Here is an 11782-nt window from a genome sequence, read left to right on the forward strand (position 1 = left end):
AATGAAGATGTAGAGAGTCCCAAATAACTTTAAAACTGTCATAACACAAATAATAGCATAATAATTATGTCCAAGAATCTATAGAAAATCATAGACGTGATAAGTGAAGAGAGAATTTTAGAAGATAATTTGAAGACGTAAAAAGGACCAAATGAAAGCCCAAGTACTGATGGATATAATATTCAGAATAACAATATTTACTGGGGGAGAGGGTAACATCAGACAAGACAAGAAAAAAAATCATTAAAATTGAAAAAAAGGTCAATAAAAATCATCCAAATGGAAGCAAAGAGAGAAAAAGACAAAAAACACGAGAACGCAGCCTCCACAGGATAACAGCAAACAGTTTAACATTCATGTAATTGGAATGAGAAAAGAAAAAAAAATAAAAAGAAAGAGAATGAATGAGAAAAAGAACATTTGAAAAAATATTGAATAAAAATTTCCAGATCTGATTTAAAAACAAAGTAGCATCTTTTGATTCAGAACAAATACAGAGAAAGTCACACTGAGGTACATTCTAGTAATACTCTGAAAAAAATCCGTATAAAGATAAATCTTAATCTTAGCCAGAGGGAAAATATCACAATACATACAGAAGAACAATCAGAATGAAACCCAGTCTCTTGCCAGAAACAAAGGATGCTAGAAGATGATGTCATGACAAGTTTTAAGTGCCAAACTTTTCAAAAGAGAAAACTCAGCCAATCTAAAAATTCTACATATCAGATGGCCTGTTTCTGCTTGGGATGTAGAAAGTTAGAAAAAGAAATTCGAATGTGCTAGTAGGCTTGCTCTTTTTCACAAAAAGATTGAGAAGAGTCTCAGGAAAATGTCCCTCTTGGCGCAGGACAGGACGAGGCAAATAGGACCTATTTATAGTTTTTTTTTTGTTGCTGTTTTGTTTTGCGGTGCTGGGGATTGAACCCAGGGCCTTGTGCTTGAGAGGCAAGCACTCTACCAACTGAGCTATATCCCCAGCCCTGGACCTACTTATAGAAGGGCAGGGCATCCCACCCAGATCCTTCTCTCATTCTCTCCAACAGAACCAGAGCTTTAAAGTGAGATGGGGTGAGGCAGGTAGGGAGTGGCAACCGCTGCTGACTCCCTTAGTGCCTTGGTGAAAACCTTTTATACTTGTGAGTACAGGAATGACCTCTCCTTTTGGTGGATGTATAGTGTTACACCCAGAATAATTGTTCAAGGAGAGGTAGAAACTCTGAGAAGGCCACAACCATGACACTGGGGACACAAGTGTCTGCTTAAGACTAAAGCATAATGAAAAGAACAGAAAATGCCCCCAGGCTCTGCCCCAGTTACCAAACTTGTCTTTGCTATTCTAGTTCCTTTGACATTCCATACAAATTTTGGGATCGGCTTATTGAAACTACTTTTTAAAGGCCTTCAGGAATTTTGAATGGCATTGCATTAAATCTATAGGTAAATTAGGTGAGAACTGACAGAGGAAAAAGATAAATAAGGTACATCTAACATTTATTTAGGTCTTCCTTAGTTTCTTTGGTGCTTGGTAGTTTTTAAAAATGCAACATGCACATGCTTTTGTTGGACTAAAACCAAAGTGTTTCATGGTTGGGAGCTACTACAAATGATGCTATTTTTGACATTTTGAATGCTAATTTTTCATTGTGAGAATATAGAAATATAGTAGAATTTCATATATCAAGTTCATATCCTACAACATTGCTTAATTCGCTAATTTCAAGCGTGTTCTATAGATTCCTTTGGGAAGCTGTTCCTCTACAGGTATCCTGCTGATGACTTTGTGCTGTGAAATCACCTGCAGGCACTTCTTGGGATGCCATTGGTTGCAGAAGACTGAAGAAGACATGTGTGCTCCAGGAACCTGGAGGGAGAAACACATTTCTTTCTCCACTGTTCCTCCATCAACTTCAGCTGAATGTCAAGGTGTTGCAGAGGAAGGGCCTACCATGGAGCCTAGGAGGCTGCAGAGGTCCACTGTTACAAGTTCTTGTGATCTGCTGGAAAGATTTCAGAAGTGTCTTACAGAGTAGCAGGCATGACTTTATTAGGAAGAATAGGAAAATTGAACACACTCTGGAGAGTGTGTCTTCCCAGAGAGGAGAGGGACTGTGTACTCTTCTGCACTCCCTTGTTATTGAGGGTCCCAGGGAAGTTCCAGGCAATCCTGCCCAGGTTCACTTTTTGACTTCAGACTGATGGCAGGCTTGTATCAGACTTAAAAGTCCCCTTTAAAGTCCCCACTGAACCTAGTCTTACCCCATGGATGAAAGACTTTTTACTAATGACATACTGAAGATCCAAGGTAACTCTGGGTAACTTTGGTCTATGGTAATTGGAACTTGTTCCTACAGATTTGATGGTTAAAATACTTGCTTCAAATGATCATATCTCCTGGAGTTCTGGAATCTGGCATGTGTAAAGGTCATAAAAGTACCCTCACTTCTATTCAGGGTAATTTGTATCCTTCTTAACAGCAGGGAGAAGCCTTTGGAGACTGCATATCTCCTGAAGATAACAGGTTTTTTGTTGAAGAATGTAGCATATCCTTTTGACTTAAGCCAGACAGGGATGCAGGTAAATTGTTTTTTTTTTTTTTAAAGGAAAGTGTATGGCGGTCTGTACAGTTTATAGAATTATACATTAATTTCATGTTCTCATCTATTCACTACTCATGTTTGAACCTAATCAATAAATGGGCCAAGGAACTGGACAGATACTTTACAGAAGAAGACATACAGGCGATTAATAAATATATAAAAAAGTGTTCAACATCTCTAGTAATTAGAGAAATGCAAGTTAAAACAACTCTAAGATTTCATCTTACTCCAATTAGAATGACTTTTATCAAGAACACAAACAATAATAGACGTTGGTGTGGATGTGGGGAAAAAAAGCACACATTGCTGGTGGAGTTGCAAATTGGTGCAGCCACTCTGGAAAGCAGTATGGAGAATCCTCAGAAAACTTGGAATGGAAACCACCTTTTGACCCAGCTATCCCACTCCTCGGTTTATACACAAAGGACTTAAAATCAGCATAGTACAGTAACGCAGCCACGTCAATGTTATAGCAGCTCAGTTCACAATAGCTAGATTGTGGAACCAACCTAGATGCCCTTCAATAGATGAATGGATAAAGAAACTGTGGTATATATACACAATGGAATATTATTCATCCAAAAAGAAGAATTATATTATGGCATTTGCAGATAAATGGATGGAATTGAAGAATATCATGCTAAGTGAGTAAGCCAAGCCCAAAAAACCAAAGGCCGAACGTTTTCCCTGATAAGTGGATGATGATATATAATGGGGGTGGAGAAGTGGGAGGTGAGAGAAGAATGGAACTTTAGATTACGTAGAGGGAAATGAGATGGAGGGAGGTATAAAAAATGGTGGAATGAGACAGATATCATTATCCTATGTACATGTATGATTACATGAATGATATACATCTACATCCTGCACAACCATAGAAATGAAATGATGTAGCCCATTTGTGTACAATGAATCAAAATGCAGTCTGTAAAAAGTAAAAGTAAAAAAAAAATAGAAATATTTACTAGGGAGGCACAGGTCCATTATTGTAGAGTAGGCAGTGAAAAATGGATTTGGAGGTGAGAGGAAATGTTATTAATTGGTACAGTGTATCCCTTTGGCTACTTGAGTCTTGTAAGCATCATTCTGTTCATAGTGATACTTCCATACAACAGTGAAAACTTTGTATTTCCATCTATCCAGATCCAACTGTACTTTCTTGTGTGCATGTGTGCACCCTCTAGTTCACATATGTGTTACTAAGGCATCTAAAATGTTTATCAATTTCAGACCACTGTATCTAATAAGCATAATATCACCAATAGAGTAGACAGGTACAATGTTTTGCTGAATGTCAAAAAGTCAAAGATCTCCAAGGATTTTACATTTGCAGAGAACAACTGGATCTCTGAAAGTACACTGTTGGTTGAGCCATGTCAATAGCTATGTATCAATTGACAGGACCCAAATTCTTCTAGTAAAGAGGTGATATATGGAACAACAGCTATATTTGAAGTCACCAACATAGTAAGCTTACAACAGCCCTTGTCAGTCTCCAATATCCACCTGATTTTTTTCACAGGTCAAATTTTTGGCTTATATAGGGATAGGATAGATTTCATTTCTGCTTCTTTTATTTTTATTGTGCATTAATATCTGAAATTCCCCAGCAATGTGGCATTGTTTCTGGGATCCTATCTTAGTAGTGAAAGGGAAGTTCTAAGGGTTTCACTTAGCCTTTTCTATAATAATGGTCCACACCTTTTGTTTTAGTCAGCTTTTTTCACTGCTGTGACTAAAGGATGTGACCAGAACAATTTTAGGAGGAAAGGTTTATTTGAGGGCACACAGTTTCAGAGGTCTGAGTTCACAGAAGGCTGGTTCCATTCCTTGGTGCTGGAGGTGAGACTGAACATCATGAAGGATGAGTATGGTGGAAGGAAGCAGCTTACATGTTGGTTAGGAAACAGAGAGAGACTCCACTCTCCAGACACAAATTATATACCCCATAGCCACACCCCAATTCCCACCTCCTCCAGTCACATCCGACCACTTCAATTAAACCCATCAGGGATTAATTCACTGATTGGGTTAAGACTCTTACAACCCAATCATTTCTCCTCTGCACCTTCTTGCATTGTCTCACATGTTAGCTTTTGGGGGACACCTCACAGCCGAACCATAATATTTAAGAACCAAAGAGTTAATATGTGGATTCTGAAAATTGCTGAGTGTCTCCACTATAATCACACATCTAGGAACTGGGAAGATAAGCATGAGTTGTAGCTGTAGATCAATTGGACTAACTTTAAGTTGGGCTTGAGCTAATACTCCATTACTTGATCCCACTGGTGTTTTAAGTCCCCAGGAATTAGCTTCAATTCAGAGTCCAATGTCCAGTAATCCTTTAAAATTTTTGTACACTTCATTTTTGCTTAGTCACAGAATTTACAAATAGCCATGGGGTTCTTTTTGATGATTACTGGTATATAACTGTGGTTGTGCAGAAGGGCCTTTGTTTATGGGGACCAGAAACTCTCCTCAATTAGGGGCTCTTGGCCCATGAACTAACTCAGATCTAGAAGCTGGATAAGAAGGTATGATTCCATAATAGTGAATAAAGCTATGCATTTGGCTGCCAGTCTTGGAGATTTTTGTGGTATTAACTATCTCAGTAAGGATTTAAGCAGAAGATAAAATTCATATAGTAAATTAAACATGGAAAGTTTAATATGCAGAATTACACATTTAACAGGAACAGGAGGAGCAGGGATAGTGTAGTTAAAAGTAAAAAGAAATCTTTTTACTTATTTCATTATACCTTTCATACACATGGGGCTAAGACAGAGTGTTCAAAGAAGAGACATTCCCTCCAAGCCTTCCTCAACCAAGGAAGAAAACTTCCTAAACCTGGCTGTATCTCATTAGATAGCAGAAAAAAAATGTTAAAGTGCTATTCTGGTGGGACTGGCTAAAAGTAGAGTCTCTGTGCTGTAGGGTAAGTTGGCCATAGAGAAGGACTGACTATTGAACTCACTGCAAAGCCTGCTCTGGAGTGTCAGGGGAACTGCTGGCCACTGACATTGGAGCAGCCACATTTTGCAAAAGCCTAGAGAAAGGAGCATCCTGTGTTTGTTACCTTCTGCAAAAACTCAATATGGTATGTATAAATTTGCATAAGAAAAATATTTATAGGTTCAACTACATTACCACAGAGCAAGCAAAGAAAGGTGAATTTAAAACCAAGTGAATGAACAGATTGATAAGCAGCACAGGAGGAAATGGAAGTATATTCTTGAAAAATTTATAATTTGTATATGAATTAGTATACTCCATGACTGTAGACTGTAGCAGCTTTTCTGGTGCCTCATAAAATTAGCCTTTTTCTATTTTAAAGTCCTTAACCTTAACTAGATAACCTTAACTAGAACAAATGCATTGAAAGTGTAAATCCTGGTTCATACGTAAAATAAATAAGTAAGCCAACTGTCATGGTTTGGATCTGGAATGTCCCCCAAAGGCTTACACATTGAAGTTAACATCCCCAGTGTAGCAATGTCCAGAGATGGAACTTTCAGGAAGGTGATTGTATCACAGGGACTCCCACCACATTAGTGGATGAATCCATAATGGATTCATAATTTTATAGCATTATAGTAGGTAGAGCCTAATTGGAAGAAGTAGATCATTGGAGGAATGCTCTGGTAGAGAATATCTTGTCCCTAGTCCTTCCTCGTGTTCCCTCTCTCCCTCCCCACTCCTTCCCTCCCTCCTTCCCAGTTGCTATGAGGTGAGCAACTTCACTCTACTATGCCTTTCCACCATAATGTACTGCCTCACCACAGGACCAGAAACAATGGAGACAGTCAACCTAGAAGTGAAACCCTCTGAAACCCTGAGCCAAATAAATCTTTTCTTCTTTAAGTTGTTTTTCTCAGGTATTTTGTCATAGTGATGAAAAGGTGATTAACACACACACACACACACACACACACACACACACACACAAATATATATATATATATATATATATACATATATATATATATATATATACACACACACACAGCTAATAGGCCAAAAAAGAAATAAAATGTGATCATATGTGTTCCATTAATTCCAAGAAAACAGGAAAATAGGAGACAGGGAATAATATGAATATTACAGATAACATTATGCCAATAAACTTGAGAAGTTAAGTGAAAATTTAGCTCATGAATATTTGCATTTAAGTGATTATTGCATCCTATTCATAGTAGCCAAGAATTGGAAGCAACCCAAGTGTATTTTAATGAATGAATAAATAATGTAGAGTATATTAACACAACAGAACAGTATTCAGCTATAACAGTGAATGAACTACTGATACACAAAATAACATGGATAAATCTCACAAATGTGTTGGGAAAAAGTCTAGAAAAGAATGTATACTGTATACTTTCATAGTTACAGAATTTGGATGAGTGTTTGAATGTTGGAGATGGGAGGGGAAGTGGAAATTATTTGCATGAGTGTTATAGTTTGGATGTGAGGTGTCCCCCAAAAGTTCATGTGTGAGACAATGTAAGAAGGTTTAGAGAAGAAACAATTATAAACTGAGTGACAACTGAATGTTAAGGGTAAGGTGTGGCTGGAGAAGGTAGGTTATTGGGAGCTCTACTTTGGGATATGTATTTTGTATATGGCAAGTGGAATCTCTCTCTCTCTCTCTCTCTCTCTCTGCTTTCCGATTATCATGTGAGCTGCTTCCCTCTGCCATACTCTTCTGCCATGATGTTCTGCCTCAACTCAAGTCCTGAGGAATGAACTGAGATTTCTGAAACAGTGAGCCCCTAAATAAACTTTCCTCCCATAAGATTGTTCTGGTCAGGTCTTTTAGTCCCAGCAACATGAAAAGAGAGAGAGAGAGAGAGAGAGAGAGAGAGAGAGAGAGAGAGAGAGAGAGAGAGAAACTAAAACAGTGAGTGAACTTTATTATGTAACAGAAATATTCCATACCTTGATTATGATGGCAGTTATTTAAGTGCATACCTTTGTTAAAATTCATTTAGGTGCATAATTTAAAATCTGTGTATTTTATAATAAGTAAATTATAACTCATCAAAACCTGATAAAATATTCAACTCAGCGATTATTTAGGTTTCATTATGTGTTAGGGTGTAAGACCTTAACCATTTCATGGAACTTACAAAAGATATCTTTTTTTCTATGTAAATGTTGTTCTCCTCTAAAACAATGTTTATTAATCCCTTCTTCCTGCCTTCTACAGTTCTCATCTACGTGCAGCCTCAATTATCTTTTTTTAAAATCATTAAACATTTGAGAATGGTCTCATTTAAGGAAGAACTATTATTTCAAAAAGTTTTGTTTATGTTGTGAGTTTAGAAAAGATATGGCTGTATCTATGTTTAAAAAAAAAAACATTGCAAACATAGAGAAGCACAAATAAATTTTCAGCATTTATTGTTATCCCTGTCAATTATTTCATACAGTAGTCCCTTGAAGGTGAATTTTTTATTGTCTTTGATTCTGAAGCTTATGAAAATTATGAATCTCAGAAGGCTAAATGGTGTTTTTAACTTCACATATCAAAATACAAGAACTTGGAGATTCAGGTGCCATACTGGCTGCCTTCATCTTTCTGAATGTTTCATTTTTACTATATGAATCTACTTGCATACTTTAACTACTTGTCTATATGTATCAGGAGTAAAGAATGCTTCTTCTGCCCTCCTGCATCAGAACAAGTCCTAAGATTAGGTTTGTTCTAGAGCCCAGTTTATTATTGGTTATGTACTGATTTAAAACAGAGGACATTAACATTGTAAATGCTATCTATGCTAAGTCCAAGGTCAACATCATTTAAAATGGAGAAAAATTGAAAACATTCCCCCTAAAAACTGGATCAAGATAGGGATGCCTTCTTTCACCACTTCTATTCAACATTGTCCTTGAAACTCTAGCCAGAGAAATCAGACAGACGAAAGAAATTAAAGGGTTATTGAAAGCACCCAGAGACCACTTCCAATGCAAAAACTCACAAAAGAGATTTTATTAAGCAAACAGGCAATGTGTCTCCCTGCAGGGAGAGAGAGAGAGAAAATGAGAGGAAAAGAGAGAGAGCGTGTGCATGCAGAGAGAGAGTGAAAGCCAGGAGGAGACAGCATGAAAGCGAGGAGGAGAGAAAATGGTGAGGGAGCTATTCTTAAGTAGTTAGTAGGCTAATAACAGACCAATGACTGATGAGAATGTTCACAGGCTAGCAATCTGGACCAATGACTGCCAAGAATGTTCACAGGCTGATGAGTGGACCAATGACTGCTGAGAATGTTCACAGGATGACAATCTGGACCAATGACTGCCAAGAACGTTCACAGGCTGTCGAGTGGACCAATAGCTGGCTGGGCTGTTCACAGAGTGACAATCTGGATTGTAAAATGGTGTGGGGGAGGGAGAATAATAGCAGATCGGATGCCAACAGATATGAATAGGAAAAGAAGAACTTAAATTATCACTATTTGCTGATGACATGATTCTATATTTAGAAGATCCAAAAGATTCCACCAGAAAACTTCTAGAACTCATAAATGAATCCAGCAAAGTAGCAGGATATAAAATCAATACCCATAAATCAAATGCATTCCTATACATAGGTGATGAATTCACTGCAAGAGAAATTAGGAAAACTACCCCATTCACAATAGCCTTGACTAAAATAAAATACTTGGAAATCAATCTAACAAACAAGGTGAAAGACCTGTGCAATGAAAACTACAGAATTATAAAGAAAAAATTGAAGAAGACCTTAGAAGATGGAAAGATCTCCCATTCTCTCAGATAGGCAGAAATAATATTGTCAAAATGACCATACTACCAAAATGTTATACAGATTTAATGCAATTCCTATTAAAATCCCAATGGCATTCTTAATAGAAATAGAAAAAGCAATCATGAAATTAATTTGGAAACATAAGAGACCCAGGATAGCCAAGCAATCCTTAGCAAGAAGAGTGAAGCAGGAGACATCACACTACCAGACCTAAACAATACTGCAGAGCTATAGTAATAAAATGGCATGGTATTGGCACCAAAATAGATATGTAGATCAATGGTACAAAATAGAAGACACAGAGACAAACCCACATAAATACAGTTATCTCATGCTAAACAAAGGCACCAAAAACATACATTGAAGAAAAGATAGCCTCTTTAATAAATAGTTCTGGGAAAACTGGAAATCCATATGTAATGAATGAAATTAAACCTCTATCTCTCACCCTGCACAAAACTCAACTCAAAATGGATCAAAGACTTAGGCACTAAAACAGAGACTGTACCTAAGAGAAGAAAAAGTAGGCCCAAATCTTTATCACGTCAGCTTAGGATCTGACTTCCTTAACAAGACTCCCAAAGCACAAGAAGTAAAATTAAGAATCAATAAATGGGATGGATTCAAACTAAAAAGCTTCTACTCAGCAAAGGAAACAATCAATAATGTAAAGACAGAGCCTACAGAATGGGTGAAAATTTTTACCACATGCACCACAGATAGAGTACCAATCTCCAGGATATATAAAGAACTCAAAAAACTTAACATCCAAAAAAAAAAAAAAAAAAAAAAAAGCAAATAACCCAATCAATAAATGGGCTAAGGAACTGAACAGACACTTCACAGAAGAAGAAATGCAATCAATCAACAAACATATGAAAAAATGATCATCATCTCTAGCAATTAGAGAAATGCAAATCAAAATTACTCAAAGATTCATCTCACTCCAGTCAGAATGGCAATTATCAATAATACAAGCAACAGTAAATGTGAGTGAGGATATAGGGAAAAAGGTGCACTCATACATCGCTGTTGGGACTGCAGATTAATGTAACCACTATGGAAAGGAACTAGAGAATATCATGTTAAGTGAGATAAGCCAGTTCAAAAACCAAAGACCGAATGTTTTCTCTGAAAAGTGAATGCTGATCCATGGTTGTGGGGGCATAGGGAAGAATTAAGGAACTTTGGATTATGCAGAGGGGAGTGAGGGGAAGTGTGGGGATTGGAAGGACAGTAGAATGAGACACACATTATTACCCTATGTACGTGTATGATTACACTACTGGTGTGACTCAGCAGCATGTACAATCAGAGGAATGAGAAGTTATGCTCCATTTGTGTACAATGTATCAAAATGAATTCTACTGTCATGTGCAACCAATTAGAATTTTTTAAAAATTATTTTTAAAAACCTACAAAGCTTCTCATTTATCATATGCTTAGAATATTTTTGAATGATATCAGCTACACTGACTTAATATAGCTACCTTTTTATATTTTGGATCTGGAGTGTCCAACAAAAGCTCAGGTGCTGAAGGCTGGTTCCCAGCGTGGCCATGTTCAGAGGTGGGACTTTGGGGAAGTGTTTGGATCACAAGGGTTCTGACCTCATCAGTGGATTAATAATTTGGTCACATTTTTGGGAGATAGAAGAAACTAGGAGGTGGAACCAAGTTAGGTCCTTGGATGTATGCCTTGGGGACTATATCTTGTCCCTGGCCCCTTCTTTCTCTTTACTGGCTGCCTTGAGGTTGAGTAGCCTCCTCTTTCACACACTCCTGCTGCCATGATATTCAGCCTTGCCTTAGGTCAAAAGCATGGAGCCAGCGGCCATGGACTAACACCTCTGAACAATGAGTCATGAGCCAAAATAAATTCTTCCCCCTTCAACTTATTTTTCTCAGGTATTTTGGTCATAGCAATGTAAAGCTGAATAACAAGTACCTCAAATTTTTTAAAAATTTATTTTATTGTAAACAAATGGGATACATCTTGTTTCTCTGTACATGAAGTAGAGGCATACCATTTGCATAATCATACATTTACCTAGGGTAATAGTTTTTGACTCATTCTGTTATTTTTTTCCCTTCCTTCCACCCCCCTCAAATTTTTAACCTCTTTTAAACCTATTTTAGATAATTTGTTTTTCAATTAAAAATGAATACTTCCCTATGTGTATTTATAGGAGAAAATAAAACAAGGGACATTACATAAAACAGAATCAAATAATGTTTATAAACTTCAAGACTCATAAATCCTAATACAAGCAAACTGGCCTTATTTTATATCTTAAATATTTGTTTTCCTTATGATGTTGCCGCAGATGGTGAAGGACATGGTAAGCAAGAGATAAGGTTAGAGTAAGGTTTTGCTGTTTAAAAACACTTTATAGTATAATCTATGGATCTTG

The 11782-nt window shown here is 37.0% G+C and overlaps 1 non-coding gene across 1 annotated transcript; it reads right to left on the minus strand.

Moving 5' to 3' along the window:
* Positions 1 to 906: 906 nt before the first annotated feature.
* On the minus strand, positions 907 to 980 carry Trnae-cuc (transfer RNA glutamic acid (anticodon CUC)). The gene has a single exon. It is a non-coding gene; the product is annotated as a tRNA-Glu (tRNA).
* Positions 981 to 11782: the final 10802 nt, after the last annotated feature.

Source organism: Sciurus carolinensis, chromosome 15 (genome assembly GCF_902686445.1).
Source record: "Sciurus carolinensis chromosome 15, mSciCar1.2, whole genome shotgun sequence".
Taxonomy (NCBI): domain Eukaryota; kingdom Metazoa; phylum Chordata; class Mammalia; order Rodentia; family Sciuridae; genus Sciurus; species Sciurus carolinensis.